We start from the raw sequence: 14,504 nt of genomic DNA, 5'->3' as shown, positions 1-14,504 counted from the left end.
CTTTCTTTCTTTCTTTCTTTCTTTCTTTCTTTCTTTCTTTCTTTCTTCTTTCCTTTCTTTTTTAAGACATGGTCTCTCTCTGCAGCCCTAGCTGTGCTGAAACTCACTATGTAGACCAGGCTGGCCTAGAACTTACAGAGATTCACCAGCCTTTGCTTCCTTTTAGTGGGCTTTCCTTAGAAATGGAAGGGACAAGCTCTATTTCCACAAACCTTCCCCAACTCCTACCCCCGGATCCAGGAAAGTCAGTGTGTGGATGTGAGACAGCCTCAAGCCAGGGTCTTTCTTCCCTAGCATAGCCGGGAGTTGGCATGCTGTCTGTGGAGACTGGTTTGGAGGAGCTTGGGTGTGTGTCCTAATGTACCCCCCTGATCTTGGCAACTGTAATGCTCCGTGGATCTGTCTAGTCTGGAGTCCTCACACTTGCTTTCTTTCCTGGGAGGTACACGTTTGAGTTTCAACCGTGAGTTTTCAGCCCCTGGCCTAGGGAACCATCTCAGTGGGACAGTGAGCTAGACTGTAACAGGACTTGGTGACACAACAGCACCAGTCACCTGATAACTACCAAGCTCCCACCTTGTGGCCAGAGGGGTGCAGAAAGGAGACTCAGAAATGTACCGGTCATCTCTTCCAAGGGACTGTCCTTCCTGTGTCCAGAAGGAAGGGGGCAAGCCTGCTCTGCATGCCTCCTCATCCACATTTGCATATCTCCCTCATGTTCACTGGGCAGTGGTTGAGCTGCTGCACTGTGCTCTAAAAGGCGGTGGCAGAGCTTGTGGCACAGGCAGTGGCTCTTCCTGTGGAGCCCTTCCTCCAGCCTCTGGCTAGCTGGAAAAGAGTGGAGCCCTCTGGCTCAGTTTGCCTGGAGACTGCCTGCCCTCAGCTGGAACCCGAGGTTGTGGGAGAGGCCTGCACATGGGGCTGAGCCCTTGGGGGTCTTTTGGGGAAGTAAGAAGCATCTGCCCCCAGGGGGCCTATCGGAGCAACCCCTTGGCCTCTGCACCTCTCTGTTCCCCCTCCTGCCCTGAGGCAGTGCAGGGTAGTGCAGGAGCGCCTGGGAAGGAGCTGCCAGCCCACACCTGCGTGCCCCACTCTTCTGGCCAACTGAACATAACTATGCCTTGATTCTTGCAGCTTTGAAGAGAGGACCCACCAAGGGTCTCCAGTATTCCCCAACCCAGGGAAAAAAACACCCTGAAAACAAACTCCTACAACAATCTTCAAGGAGGAGAGACCTGTTAGAAGGCCTTTAATCCTTTAATCCCTGTCAGATGGGCCTTGAGACGCTAATGGCTTTCCTAATTATTCCCTCCTATTTTCCCATAGCTGTGAGGACTTCTCTCCTAGGACTTTTGAGCAGAGAAAATTCTGTGTGAGGAGTGCGGAATGAAAGGTGCTCCCCCACCAATTCAGCGCTGAGTCTCCAAGTGGCTGGAGAAGTGGGGGAAGGGTCAGGAATGCCCCAGCTGGGGTGTTAGGCTTCTCATGGCTGACACCAGGCACCAGGCACAGTGGCGGGCTTAGGACAATGAGGCAGTTGGGGTCTGCCCAAGAGAGCCAGGTGTGGGACTGGGGTTCCTTCAATGTGAATGGCCCATTATCCTGCCAGAGGATAGGAGTTAAGGGTCTTTTTGTGTCCTCCCTCCCTGTAATCACCCTGGGAGGGAGGTGACTTCACAGCTCCCTTAGAGAACAGTTGGCCATTCAGGCCTTCGGCCCTTCTTGTTTCCAGCAGCCTAGGATTCAGGGGTCTCTTTAAGTGGGGGCTGAGGGGCAGCAGACATGGCCAAGATCTGGGCTCAGGCTCCTCCCCTTCAGTGTGGCCTTCCGTGGAAGACAGACAACCCTCCCATCTACCATGTTATCTTGGGCATCCAGGGCCGTGTCTGGCCTCTTCTGGCATAGTTCCTCCAGGGTCCGCCCCTCCTGGGAGCAGCCTCTGACCCTCGACTCTGACTTTGCTCTAATGAGACACTCTCCTACAAACTCCCTGTGGGCTAAGGCATCAGAGCAGTCAGGAGACTTCCGGAGCACACCCCAGTCAGGCAGCATGGAGGGTTGTGTTAGCCAGAGCCTTCAGGCACCAGGCAAGGCATTGAGATTGCCTTTGTCCTGCCCCTTCACCCCAAAATGCTCCTCCTCCAGATGACTGCAAAGCCCCCTTCCTGGAATCATTCGGGCTTCGCTGTAACCACACCTCCATGAGAGGAGCTCACCTCGGGATGTGCTGGGAAACAGCAGGAGGAGGAGGGGTACAAAGTCAGTCAGGCTGGCAGCTGTTGATGCCAGCCAGTGAATAAGTGGATACGTGGAGGTTCCCCACACTGTTGTTTTCCTTGTGACTCGTGAATATTTTCCTAAAGAAGAGGTTGAGAAAAATTCAACTTTCTTTATGTACCTCACTTTAAGCTACAACTCACCAGCCAGCCCTCCCTGCCCTCCTGTTTTCATCGGCTGTTCACTGCCTATGCCATTTTGATCCTCCTCAGCCTCCCTCATAGGTTAGAGGTCATGGGTTCTGGTGACACAATCCTGTACAAGCCACTAGCCCCCACCTGCCACTTGAGGGGATGGGGCAGGCCTGGCTGGCCTGCTGACTGAAGGCTCTTGCAGAATAGCTTCAAATCAGGGCAGGGGCTGTCCTTCACATTCTTGGCCTGTAGACTCCATTAGCACTCGGGCCGTGGCTGGAGGGCCCTCCTCCGTGATTCTGTCTGGGCTGGGCCCCCGGTGTCCTATTCTGCACTACTTCTCACTTTGTCAGGCATCCCCAGCCACAGCGTTCTGTCAGGAGTGGGGGTGGGGGCAGCTGGTGAGAGGGCCTTTACCACAAGGCCTCTTTATTCTCAGCCAGAGCGATGGTGAGGCCTTCCTGGCCTGAATCAGCCCCCTCTGCAGGGCCACTCCTGTTTAATAACCATCATAAGAGCCACCATTTGTGAGTCCTCAAGTCACACTGGACCAAGCTACAGATAGTTTGTTACAGGAGTTTGTATCTTACAGACAGTTTGCTCTAGGAGCTCTGAGAAATATGTCCTGTTTCTGTTCCCGTTTTTTAGATGAGAAAGTAAGGTGGCCTCCAGAGATCCTTTGTCTTCAGCTCAGTTGTGTAGACAGAGGAGGGGAGGGTGCGGTATGTCTTGAGTGGATCACAGAGGATCAGAAGCGGGCGGTGGCACGGCCACTTTCTGTCCAGGAAGCAGGTTTCCTGGGTCACCCCCAGCTCCCTGGGCCTCACACACCCCTCTGGCAGAGTTGACCATCGTTGCCTGACCCTTAGGCAGGTGCTGGTTAGTTCTTTAGAGACTCACCTGGGGAGAATCCAGGTGCCCACCCACAGTACCAACTAGGGAGGCCGGAGAGGGTCCGGTCCTGAAAACGCAGGGGAAGATATGGGAAGGCTGGTGACCAGGGCTGCGGCCTAGAGGAGGCAGGCACATGGTGATAAGGGAGTAGGGTAGGGGAGAGAGGAGCTACAAACACTCCGGTGCCTGGCTGCCTCCTCCAGGCAGAACAATGAGGCAGTGTCTTCCTGCTCTCTTCCTCCCCTCTCTTCCTCCTCCATTTTTTTTTCTTGCAGGAAAGTAAGTGTAAATTTATTAAGGAAAAGTGAGAAGGAACTGAGTATGGAGGGGCCCCAAGAGAAGGGGAACTTACTGGACCTCACTGGTTCCTTTCAAAACTGAGGGCCTCTGTCTGATGTCCCGACCTTCACAGTTAAATGCTATCCTTCCCTTAAAACAAAAAACAAAAAACTGTGTTTGTGTGTTTGTGCGTTTGTGCGTGTGTGTGTGTGTGTGTGTGTGTGTTTGTGTGTGTGTGTGTGTTTATCTTGAGTCAGGGTCTCACTGTGTAGCCTTGGGTGGCTCAGGTTAGCCTCAAACTCACAGAGCTCCACCTGCCTCCACTTCCTGAGTGCTGGGATTAAAGTCTTATGTACTCAGTCCCGGTCCGCCTTCCTTAATCTAAATAAATAAATAAATATTTAAAAAAAATGAATCCTATTTTAAAATAGGATTTTAAACTGGGGCTGGGGTGTAGCTCACTGGTAGAATAGTGGACTGGCATGTGCAAGGCACTAGTTCCATTCCTCAGGACAAGAAACAAATCATTTCTGAATAAGCACTCATTTCAGATGGAACAGAAGAGCCTTACACACCTGCTTGTCATAGACCTCCTAGGCTGCCTACTTACAAAAGTAGGCATGACCAAGCCACCCATGTATGCCCTGAATGTGTGTGGAAGCAGCCGCTGCCTCTTGGCTCTCAGGGGAACGCAGCAGGCAGAGAGAAGGCCCCAGATGAATCCCAGGAGTGGCAATCACGGGCTTGTTAGTGGGCTGAGAGGTGACTGTCCAGGGAGAGGGTACCGAGTGTGCAGAGAGAGGCTTGGAGATGGGACACTGCTGTGTCTCCAGGCCTGCAGTGTCGCTTTGGTATGTGGGCAAAGAGGACTCCTGCAAACTGGCTGAGGGGAATCCCACAGCCAAGGGTCTTTGGGCTGCAGTCGGCTGCAGACAGCTCTCTGAGCGCCTAGAGACGGTTGGGCTAGCTGTCCATTCTAGGAAGAAGGAAGGGTCTGAAAGGGACCAGCCCTGGTCAGAAAGACCCCTGCCATGTACTTGGCTGGAGGTCTGGGCTGGGTTTGGGATAGGGATCCTCAGTCTTTACAGTGTGCTTGGGAGAGTTCGATAAACTGATAAAGGCGTAGCACAATGCTGACACTGAGCATGTGCCCAGTTAACTGCAGTTACGGTCTCTCCCTGTCTCAGTACCTACTTGGTGGGGACCGAGGCCCCCTCTACAGTGATTTCCCTGGGCAGGCATAAGGGGGTGAGCAGAGCATGTGAACCTGTGAGCTCGAGAGAGGAAAAAGACCTTCCTGACTGGCCCCCTGCTTCTGCTCCTTCTCACTCACCTCCCTTGAAAAACACCCCCACTCATTACAGCTCTAGAGCCAGGCCCTGCCTTCGACTCTGCTAAAGGCAGCAAGCAATTAGATCATTAGCACGTCAGCCCCGGCCCCAACCCACCTGCTCCAGCCCTATCACTTTGTTTCAACTCTAATCCCTTAATCTCCCTCCGTGGCAGGCTGGCTCTGGGTTTTTTGCCCTGCAGAGCTCCTGCCCCTTCGCTCTTTCTTTTTTTCAATTAGGGGCCCCTCTCTTCACAGAGAGCCCCTTTCTCAGCTAAAGGCCTCTCTGCCTACAAAAAGAAAGACTGTGCTGTCTCTGGTCTTGATGTGGCTCCCAGGAACTGTTTTACTCCACCTAGAAGTCTTTCCACAGGGGAAGCAGCCATCTGTGACCTCCTGACCTGGGTGCAGTGCCTAGGATGTCTATGACAACTTTTTCCTTTGTCCCTTCTTATCCCAGATTCCCTGAGTTCTCTGGAACTCTCTTTCCTTGGCCCTTTTTTTCCTTTTGACTCCGCTTCACTGCCTGGACCAGGAGCCACCAAGACCTGTCATGGTGGAATTTAGGCCAGAGTCCTGATTGGATAGATACCTCTGAGTAGTGGCCCCTTCAGCCACAGAGGGGTCAGCAGAACCTCAGTGGTCACTGGAGCTGCAGAGCAGACTTCTCCAACCCCCTGTCAGGGTTAAGGTGACCCAGCAAATATGCTGTCAGAAGGTTTCCTGGGAAAGGCCTGTCACTAGCCAGCTTACACACGCCTTGTTTGTCCCTAGATTCACAACAGGGCTGAGGGCTTCCAGGGCTCCAGGAAAGGGCCTGTCTCTCCTGCCTTCTCGAAGGTTGGTAGGCTGAGCTTGGGCAGAGCTGGGCATCAATGCCCAGCTGCTGTCCGCTGTTCCCACAGCTCTGGTGCCAGTATGTGAATGAGAAAGTGTGGAGAGAGTATGGGAGATGGGACTCCCCACCATCTTTTGGCTGGGATCACAGCCAAAGCCCTGAGGCTCCAGGAAATGATGGAACTGGGGAGCAGCCATGAGGGTAGGTGGGGGCTGACACCTCCCAGGAAGGAGAGGCCAGTGGGTCTGGCATGGGCCAAGCCTCCTGTGGGATGAATGGATGACAAGGGCCCTCTCTTCCCCGGGGCCTCTCCACAAAGGCCTTGGCTACACTGTTGAATGAGAGGGGGTGGAGAAGGGAACTGGGGCCACCCTAGGAAAAGCAAGCTTGTTTCCAAAGGCCTCTGCACTCCTAGGAGAAGGCCCTGGGCTCAGGCCCAACTTGGCTTGGATCTTCTGAATGAACTTTCTTTGCCTTTTCTGGGTCTCAGTTTCCCCAGCCCTGGGTGTTCCCTCTCCTCTTTGGTGTCTCTGCCCCATCCCCTGATAGAAGTTCTCAGGCCTATGTGGGAATGACCACTCCGCTCTGGCCACCATGGCCTAGGGAGCTTCTAAGTTGCTGCCAATCAGTGACCAGGGACCTATTTGCAAGCTGTGTTTGGCCTGTAGGAGCCCTTGGCTTTCCCAGGCCTGTCTGCCAAGGGCCTGAGGCCATCATCAGTACCCAGTGACCTGTGAGGGACCAAGGTAAGGCCTAGCCAGCACAGCTGCTTTCTGAGGTTCTTTTCTTCTGCTGGCCAGTGTGCCCCACAGAGCTTTCTGCCAGGCTGTGAACTTGGAGCCTGGGTTCTCCTTTCATGGGTACATGGGTGCATGGTTTTTGCCTCACCTTTCCAGGGACCCCTCTATTCTCTTTCATCTCTAGTTCTTTCCCAGACTGACCATTTTTCTCTGGTCAGTCCTTCCTGAAGTCTAATCTTTTATTGTAGGTTGCCCCTCCCCAGGGGCTGGCCTCTTTCCCAAGCTACCCTGCGGCTGGAACCCAAGGGGAAAGGAGGGGTGGCAGGCTCTATGGTAACCCTGAGAAGAGAATGCCCTCCCTCCTCATCTGCATACAGACAGGCTCATCTGCATACAGACAGGCTCATCTGCATATACTCGGTGGGACTCTGAGAGCAGAGACTTGAGTGAGTGGCTGCCTGGTTCCTCCCACTTCAGTCCTGGAATCCCTGTTCAGGGAGGAACTCCTCCCTGCCCCCTTGCCCTCCTGACCCTGTCTGGGTCTAGCTAAGCCTTTCAGTTAACTAAAAGGCATCCCACCCTCTTCAGCTTCCTCCTGCCTCCACGTACTGCCGTCCCAACCGCTTTCCTGGTCTGTGCTGAGACCAGCACACCCCACACAATTCTGTACAGATCCCGTAAGCTTCATAGGGAGCCGCGAGTGCAGGCACAGCATTCTGACCCCTAAGACTAGTGCTCCAGCCTTGTAGAGGGACTGGGTGGCTAACTTTCACTTGCCCATACAGGAAGGGCGCTGCCCGTGGGTCCACAATGGGTCCACACAAAGCCGGCCTTGGAATGAAGGCTAGGGGACTCTTAAGCAGTCTTCAGGCCTGATGAACTCCTTAAATAGACCAGAGGCACCCACAGCCCCAGTCAGATCCCAGACCACGTCCATATGGGGCCCACTCGGCTTTCCTGACGCTTAGGTGCTGAGGACCCTGTGGCTGGTCCTTTCCCTCCGCAGCCTCCATTCCTCTGTAAACTAGAGGCACTTTCTGTTTTACTGAGCCATGAGGACCAGAGCATGCAAGGCAGACTCTTCACCCTGAGCTGGCTGCCGTTCGGATAACTGTGGAACAGCCATCTTTGGGCAGGTGTGCTTCACGAAGGCAAGCAGCTGGGTGGAGAAGCTTCGGTGGGGTGCGGTGGGGTGAAAACACAGAGTGAGCTTAGCCACATCTGAATTGTCCCTGGCAGGGCCTAGGGCTAAAGCTGGGGAAGGTGGACGGTTGTTAGAATCATGCCATGTGTAATAGTGTATTTTTCTTTGTTTAGACAAATGCCAGGATTCAAAGTGAGGTTTTAGGGAGGAATTGAGTTCAGACAGGAAGGACTCCAGGGGCCAGGAGAGCTTGAAGGTGAAGCGGGCCCAGCAATGCTTTCAGGAGCGCATTAGATGTGGGTGGTGTCACAAGGGAAAGGGGCAGGTTCATGCTCCCTTGAGCTCTGTCTGTGTCAGATCTTGTGGCTGAGAAGTCTTGCCTACTGTTTGACCTGCTAACCCCTCTTCACTTCCTTCTGTGTCACCGAAAGGATAGAAAGAGAATAGGAGCGTGTAGCCTGTGGGACAGGGGTGCTCCTCCTCTCTGGACTGTCAGACCAGGAAGCCATTTCTGACAAAGCACTCTTGCTGAGGGAGGTAGCAACCCCTGTTCCTTGACTGAAGAGCAGCCCTACTCTGGCTTTTGTCTGATGCCCCCCTGCCTGGGAGATAAGCATATGGCTGTGATGGTCCTAGAACCCCACAACTGGTAGAGTTCATGAAAGGGTGAGGAGAGGCACACTGTTCCCAGCGCTGCAGGTAGGCTTCAAGGAGCCCTGCCTGGTGCGGCTGTACTACTCTGTAGGGTTGCTCTCTCGTGGAGAACCCAGAACCCCCCAGGCCCTGCTCAGCACATCCACGGGCACGACGGCTGTTTCATCCACAACACTCTTTATTGGAGATCCAGGGGCCCAGGCAGCAGGGGAATTGATGGGCCTGGTTGGACAGTTTGCTCAGTGACCAGGCAAGCAAGGTCTTCACTCCATGGCTCTGGAAAAAAGCTGCTAGGCTACACCTCCGCCTCTGTCCACTTCTGCTTGTGGGAACAAGCCCATTGGCAATCTGGGAACACATTTTGCCTTTCGCAAGAGCACAGGGTGAGGTCAGGTCTTTTCTTTGGTCTGCAAAGAGAAATTGTCAAGATTGGGAAAAGGCCTCTTATCCCAGCACAAGGTAGGCAAAGGGGTATTGCTCTGAGTTCTAGGCCAGCCTGAACTACACAACAGGACTCTCTCTCTGTACACATTCAAATACATATGTACACTCATAACACACGCTCACACACACTTATGAATAAAAGTACTCTTTGAACGGGATCTTAGTTAGGAGTAGATAGAAGAAAAGCTGTGTGTCGTCTGGAAAACGTGTTTTTTCCCTTCAGCAGCAGGTAGGGAGCCAAGTCTAAGCGTCTCCCCACAGGCCATCCCGGAACACAGGGGCAGGGTGTCCAGGATGAGGCTTAGATCTGTGTCTAGAGCCTAGCAAAGTTGGTTATGAAGGCAGAAGTGTGCTAGGGAACATTTGATTCTGAAACTGGCTAACCTCTTCTCCTCCTTCAACCCCTGGAAACTGGGAGAGCTTCCCTCAGAGACTTCCTGTGCTGTTGGGTCTGGCTCTCTGAGTGCTAGCCCCGAGGTGCTGTGCTGGGAGGCTGACCCACAGGGAATCAGCACAGGGGAGCACAGTGTGACTCTGGAACCTCTGACTGCTCCTAGAGTCCAGGGATGGAGAGGTGGAAGTGGGGGGCATGATCACATGGGTTTCAGCCAGCGCGGATCAACTGGCCAGGTCAAGACCTGTGCATAGCAGCAAGGCCCGCAGCTTGAAAAGCCTCTAGCCTCCAGAGTCCTGTACCCGGTACCCAGCCTTAACTTCTAACAAGAGAACTCCCAAAAGAGGAGGGGGTCTCAGCTGCACTCTGGCGCCACCCAGCTCCATTATTGTCACCTTGTGCCTAGGCTCTCCTCAGCTTCTCCTTCCCCACCTTTGCCAGGCCTTAACCTTGACCTTGACTGGAGGAACTAGACTGAGAGGTCTGCAATTGCATCACCTCTGCTCACTCTGCTGAAAGCCCCCCCCCCCCCCCAGATAAGGACTGCATCTGTGAACTTGGGCTCCTCCCGCTTTGGTTCCCAGAGCCGCCTGCGGGCCCTCAGAGTGCTCCTCCAAAGCCAGTGTTGCCTGGCTCCCTCCATATCCCCCTGTTCCTCTCCCACTGTGTCAGCGGTCCCACCTAAGCTGACTGAACAGGAGAGACTGTCATGTAGTAGCAGGGCCTACCCTGGCTGGGGAGGAGCACTCCAGATGACAGACAGTCAGGATCTCCTAGCAACAGTAAAGTGGCAGGGGGCTGGGAAGAGGGGCGGGAACAATGATATCATAAATTACCCAGCACTCCCACCCAGCCCCCCCACCCCCCGCCCCCAGCAGGGTCCTTTCCCGGTCCACCTGCTTCTCAACCAGCTGGCCCAGCTCGGCGCTCTCTTCCAGCCAAGCAGCCATTCCTCACCTTCTCTTTCGTGACAGAAGAAACTGGAGCTCTCGGGGACCTTCCCAGGAATCCTAAGGCCTTACCAACCAGCCTAGGGAATGGTCCCTCTGGAGTAGACTCCTCTAGGGTGCTGATAGGGAGCAAGGGAGGGTAGTTCTGGGGATACTGAATAGAAGCCCTATGTCTTTTTAAAATTCTCTTATTCCATTTTTTTGGGGCGGTGTGCAGACCACGGTGAACGTGTGGAGGTCAGAGGACAACTTTTGGTAGTCAGTTCTCTCCTTCCATATGTGGGTCAAGGATATCAAATTAGGTTGTCAGGGTTAGTGGCAAGTACCTATACTCACCGAGCCGGCTTACCACTCTCGAAGCCCAAGTCTTTAAGGGGCATCTAAACTTCAAACCAAGCTAGCTGCGTCTCAGTTTCCATTTCCCAACATCTAGGGACAGGAATTGCTTTAAAATGATTAAAGCTGGGCGATAGTTCCTCTCTCTCTCTCTCTCTCTCTCTCTCTCTCTCTCTCATCCACGGCAAGCTAAGAGCTGGCGTGAGAGCAGCAGAGATCTTGACTAGATGGTTGGGAAAGCTTCCTGATCAGAGTGAGGAAAAGTCTGTTATAGAAGAGCAGGAAACAGGATCTGTTCCTCCCTCCTCCCTCAACCCCCCCTCGACCCCACAGGGCTGGAGAGTGGACCAATGCATACTTGGCCAGCACCCTATCATTGAGCTATAGCCCCGACCCAGAAACAGGATCTGAATTTCTTGAACTTTACCTCACTAAATGTTTTTAGGCACACTGAATAAAGCACAGCACAGAGCTGGACCTAGTGTCCTGTTTTGGCAAGTGCCATTTTCTTGTTTCTTTGAGATAGAGTCTTACATAGAGCCCAGGATGTCCCCCCGAGGCAGGCCTCAAAATTGTAGCAATTGTTTGCCTGAGCCTCCTGAGTGCTGGAATTACAAGTGTGTGGCAGCATTCAGTCTATGTGGTGCTCGGGGTGGAACCCGGGCCTTGGGCATGCCAGGCAAGTATGCCACCGACTGAGCTGCCTCCCTAGTCCTGGCCATGAGAATTAACCAATCTGGTTTTGTTTGAGACTAGGGTCTCGCTCCGTGTCCCTGGCTGGCCGGAAACTTCCTCTGTAGACCAGGTTGGCCTCAAACTTACCATCCTCCTGGCCCAGCCTCGAAGGTGCTAAGGTTGCAGGTGTGAGGCTCCATGCCTGCCTCACCTGGCCATGTGCAAAACCAGATACTGATATAAAAGTTTTGCTGTTGTTTTCAACACAGGGTTTCTCTGTGTATCCCTGGCTGCCCTGGAACTTGCTCTGTAGACCAGGCTGGCCTCAAACTCACCGAGATCTGCCTGCTTCTGCCTCCAGAGTGCTGGGATTGAAGGTGTGGGCCACCACTGCGTGGCTCTGGTGAGAAAATTTAAGGGCTGTTCCCTGTCCTTCAGGAGCCTCATAGGGAAGTTCAGAGAGGAGGCAGTGCCCTGAGCACAGGATGGCAGCCAACTGTCATAGCAACAGCAGAAGGGGTCTGGCTGGCTGTGGGGGTGGCGCTGGTGTGCCAGCTGGTGCCAGATGGACAGCCCAGCAGAAGGCAGCCCTAGCAGGTGAAACTCCACCATGCTCAGGCTCTCTTCCATATGTCCACCTCAGCCTGGTCCTGCCCTCCAGGCCTGGGGCCCTGGTGCTGCTGGTAGGGGGCTAATGCCAGTGCCATTCCTCCCCTGACACTTGCTTGCACAACTGTCAGACAAAAGACAACCCTAACCCCCAACCCCAGTCAGAGTCTCCCTGGACCATGGGCCCAGGGATCCCAACAGATCCAAAAGTAGCAGCTCACTGCTGACCGTGCCAAGGGCCGGAGAATCAGAGGATGGAAGGCTGTGCGGAGGGCTTGCAGCTCCTCCTCAGACATTTCACTGAATAGAGATTCCATAGCACCTGGTTTATGCTGCCCTGGAGAACCAGGAGAGGGCCGAGGACAGGGTCAGCTGTAGGCAGGCTGGGAGAGAGCCTCTTAGTGGACTAGAACACTAGTACCAGGACAATACTACCCTCGAGGACCGCAGACCTGAGACCTGGACAGCTCTAGTCACTAGTCAGGCACCTACAGTAAGTCCACTCTCCCCGGCTGGCATCCCAAGGCCCAGGCTACCAAGAGACTGTCCCTCCAGTTCTACCTACTGCCTCTCCTGTGTCTCTCAGCTTTCAGCACTGAACATAGATATTTGTACACTACCCTATGAGGGGCTATAAAAATTAGAGGCAAAAGGCATTAAAAACTCTCCTTCCCATCTCTCCAACTAGTAAGTGAGGGGGGCAGAATCTTACTCTGTCAGTCTAAGCCTGACTCTGTCTTTCGCTGTCTTTCCTGTAGACTGAGCCCTTGGCCTGCAGTCATTCCACTGTTTAAAGGGTTCCTAACCTAAAGAGCAATCAGAAAGGCCAGGTAGGCAGCAAGGGCTTGACGATGAGGGAGATGGTTTCTCCCCACTGTCGATTAAGTGGGAAGGAACACTGAGTGAGGCCAGGAAAGAACTGGTGCCAAGGAAGACAAGAGTGGTTGAGACAGTGAGCTGCCTCCCCCCAACCCCCACTCTTTCTTGCCTCTGGTCAGTGCTGTTTTTCCAACTTCCCAATATAGTCCTCAGTGTAGCATACAGTCCCTTGTGATAGTCCTGGGTCCAGGCCCAAAGCCTGGGAGGGCACATGGGGGCCAGAAAAGGAGATGCTAGAAGGCTCAGGAAGGCACAGCTAGAAGAATGGGAAGACCTGCTGGAAGGCAGAGGCGGCCTCCAGCTCTATACCAGTGCACTGAAGGCCACGGAGCTAAGTCCCCTCACCTGACAGCCGCTGCCAAGGCCACTTACAAAGAAGCCTTTGTGTAAAGCCTGGCATCTGGGGACCAGCAGCACTTCCTCTCCTCCCTAGCCCACTTTCTCTCACAGAATCCCTTCAGACTAAGCCCTGAATCCCTCTCCCCACTCTCATTACCCACCTAAATCCTCAGTTTCTGGGTGGAACTCCCTTCCTGCCTCCACGTCTCCACTCTAGCACTTGTTGCTCTTGCAGTCCTTGACTTCTTGAATCTCTTTGTTTTTAATGTGAGAGCTCAGAAAGCAGCAGGTTGTACATCATGTAAACCTCTTAGACTTTATGGACCACTTTCTGGCCGGGTGCCAAGCCCTGGCATCTCAGAGCCCACGGATAACTTCCTTGAACCCCCACCATTAAGCCAGCTTCCCTGTTTCAGCATCTAAGGCTCCACTTCCTTTGAGGGACAGGCATGTCCCCAAAGGCATGATGCTCTTTCTTACTTCCTTGATATTTCCCACAATCCAAAGTCTTGAGTACCTTGTATTGCTGCTTTCCTCCAAGAAAAGTGCCCTCCAGAAAGCTATTGGGCTTGTTGCAGAGAAACCACTGGCTTGAGGTGGGTTGTGTCTGCTTTTCCACTAGACTACCCCCTTTGCAGGGCCTTGGGAGCCTCCTGCAGCTATACCTATTATAAATTAGGCATTCAAAGAACCTACCAGGAGCCAACATGGAGGCACATCGGAAAGAAAAGCCTGAACACTAGTTGGCACAGGAGGGAATGGCAGGGTTTGGTGAGACTAATTTGGACACAAGACGAGTCAAGACAGTGCTCAAGATTTGAACCTGAGCTGGAGAGAGGGCTCAGAGATTAAGAGCACTGCAGAGGACCAGGGGCCAGTTCCCAGCATCCACATGCCAGCTCACAACAATCTGTAATTCCTGTTCTAGAGGATTCTTTTTCCTTCTATTTCCATGGGCACCAGGCATGCATATGGTCCACGTACATACATGAAGCCATTCACACACGTGCGCGCACACACACACACACACACACACACACACACACACGCATACTAAAATAAATCCAAAAAACGAAACATTAAAAAATTGAGCCTGAGGGCCTACAAGCTTAGAGGAAAGAAAACAAGAGTGTGTGTATAACTCACACCAGTGAGCATCTCAGCTCCCTAAGAAGGACCCTCCTGAGCTCTGTCACCCCAGAGGCTAGAAGGCTAAAGGAACAGGCACCTTCCCAGTGCTCGGCAGCACGGTGTGGGCACGGGACTCTCTCAGGCTCCAGGCTCTGACCTGGGAGACAATGACAGGACACTGGATAAGGTATAATTCTGTGGGTTTTTGTTGTTGGTTTTGGTTTTGTTTTTTTGAGACAGGGTTTCTCTGTGTAGCCCTGGCTGTCCTGGAATTCGCTTTGTAGACCAGGCTGGCCTCAAACTCATAGAGATCCACCTGCCTCTGCCTCCTGAGTGCTGTTGTACAGTTGTGTGTCACAACTGCTTCACTAATTCTACAGTTTTGAATAGACCAAATCTAAGGAGACGAGTGAGATGGGCGGTGGACGTGGTATGACACCTTTACATCCCAGCACTT

This window comes from Psammomys obesus, unplaced genomic scaffold (genome assembly GCF_907164565.1).
Source record: "Psammomys obesus unplaced genomic scaffold, mPsaObe1.curated_primary_1811, whole genome shotgun sequence".
In the NCBI taxonomy this organism is placed as follows: domain Eukaryota; kingdom Metazoa; phylum Chordata; class Mammalia; order Rodentia; family Muridae; genus Psammomys; species Psammomys obesus.
The sequence above is the reverse complement of the archived record's forward strand: the minus strand, read 5'-3'. Positions refer to the sequence as shown.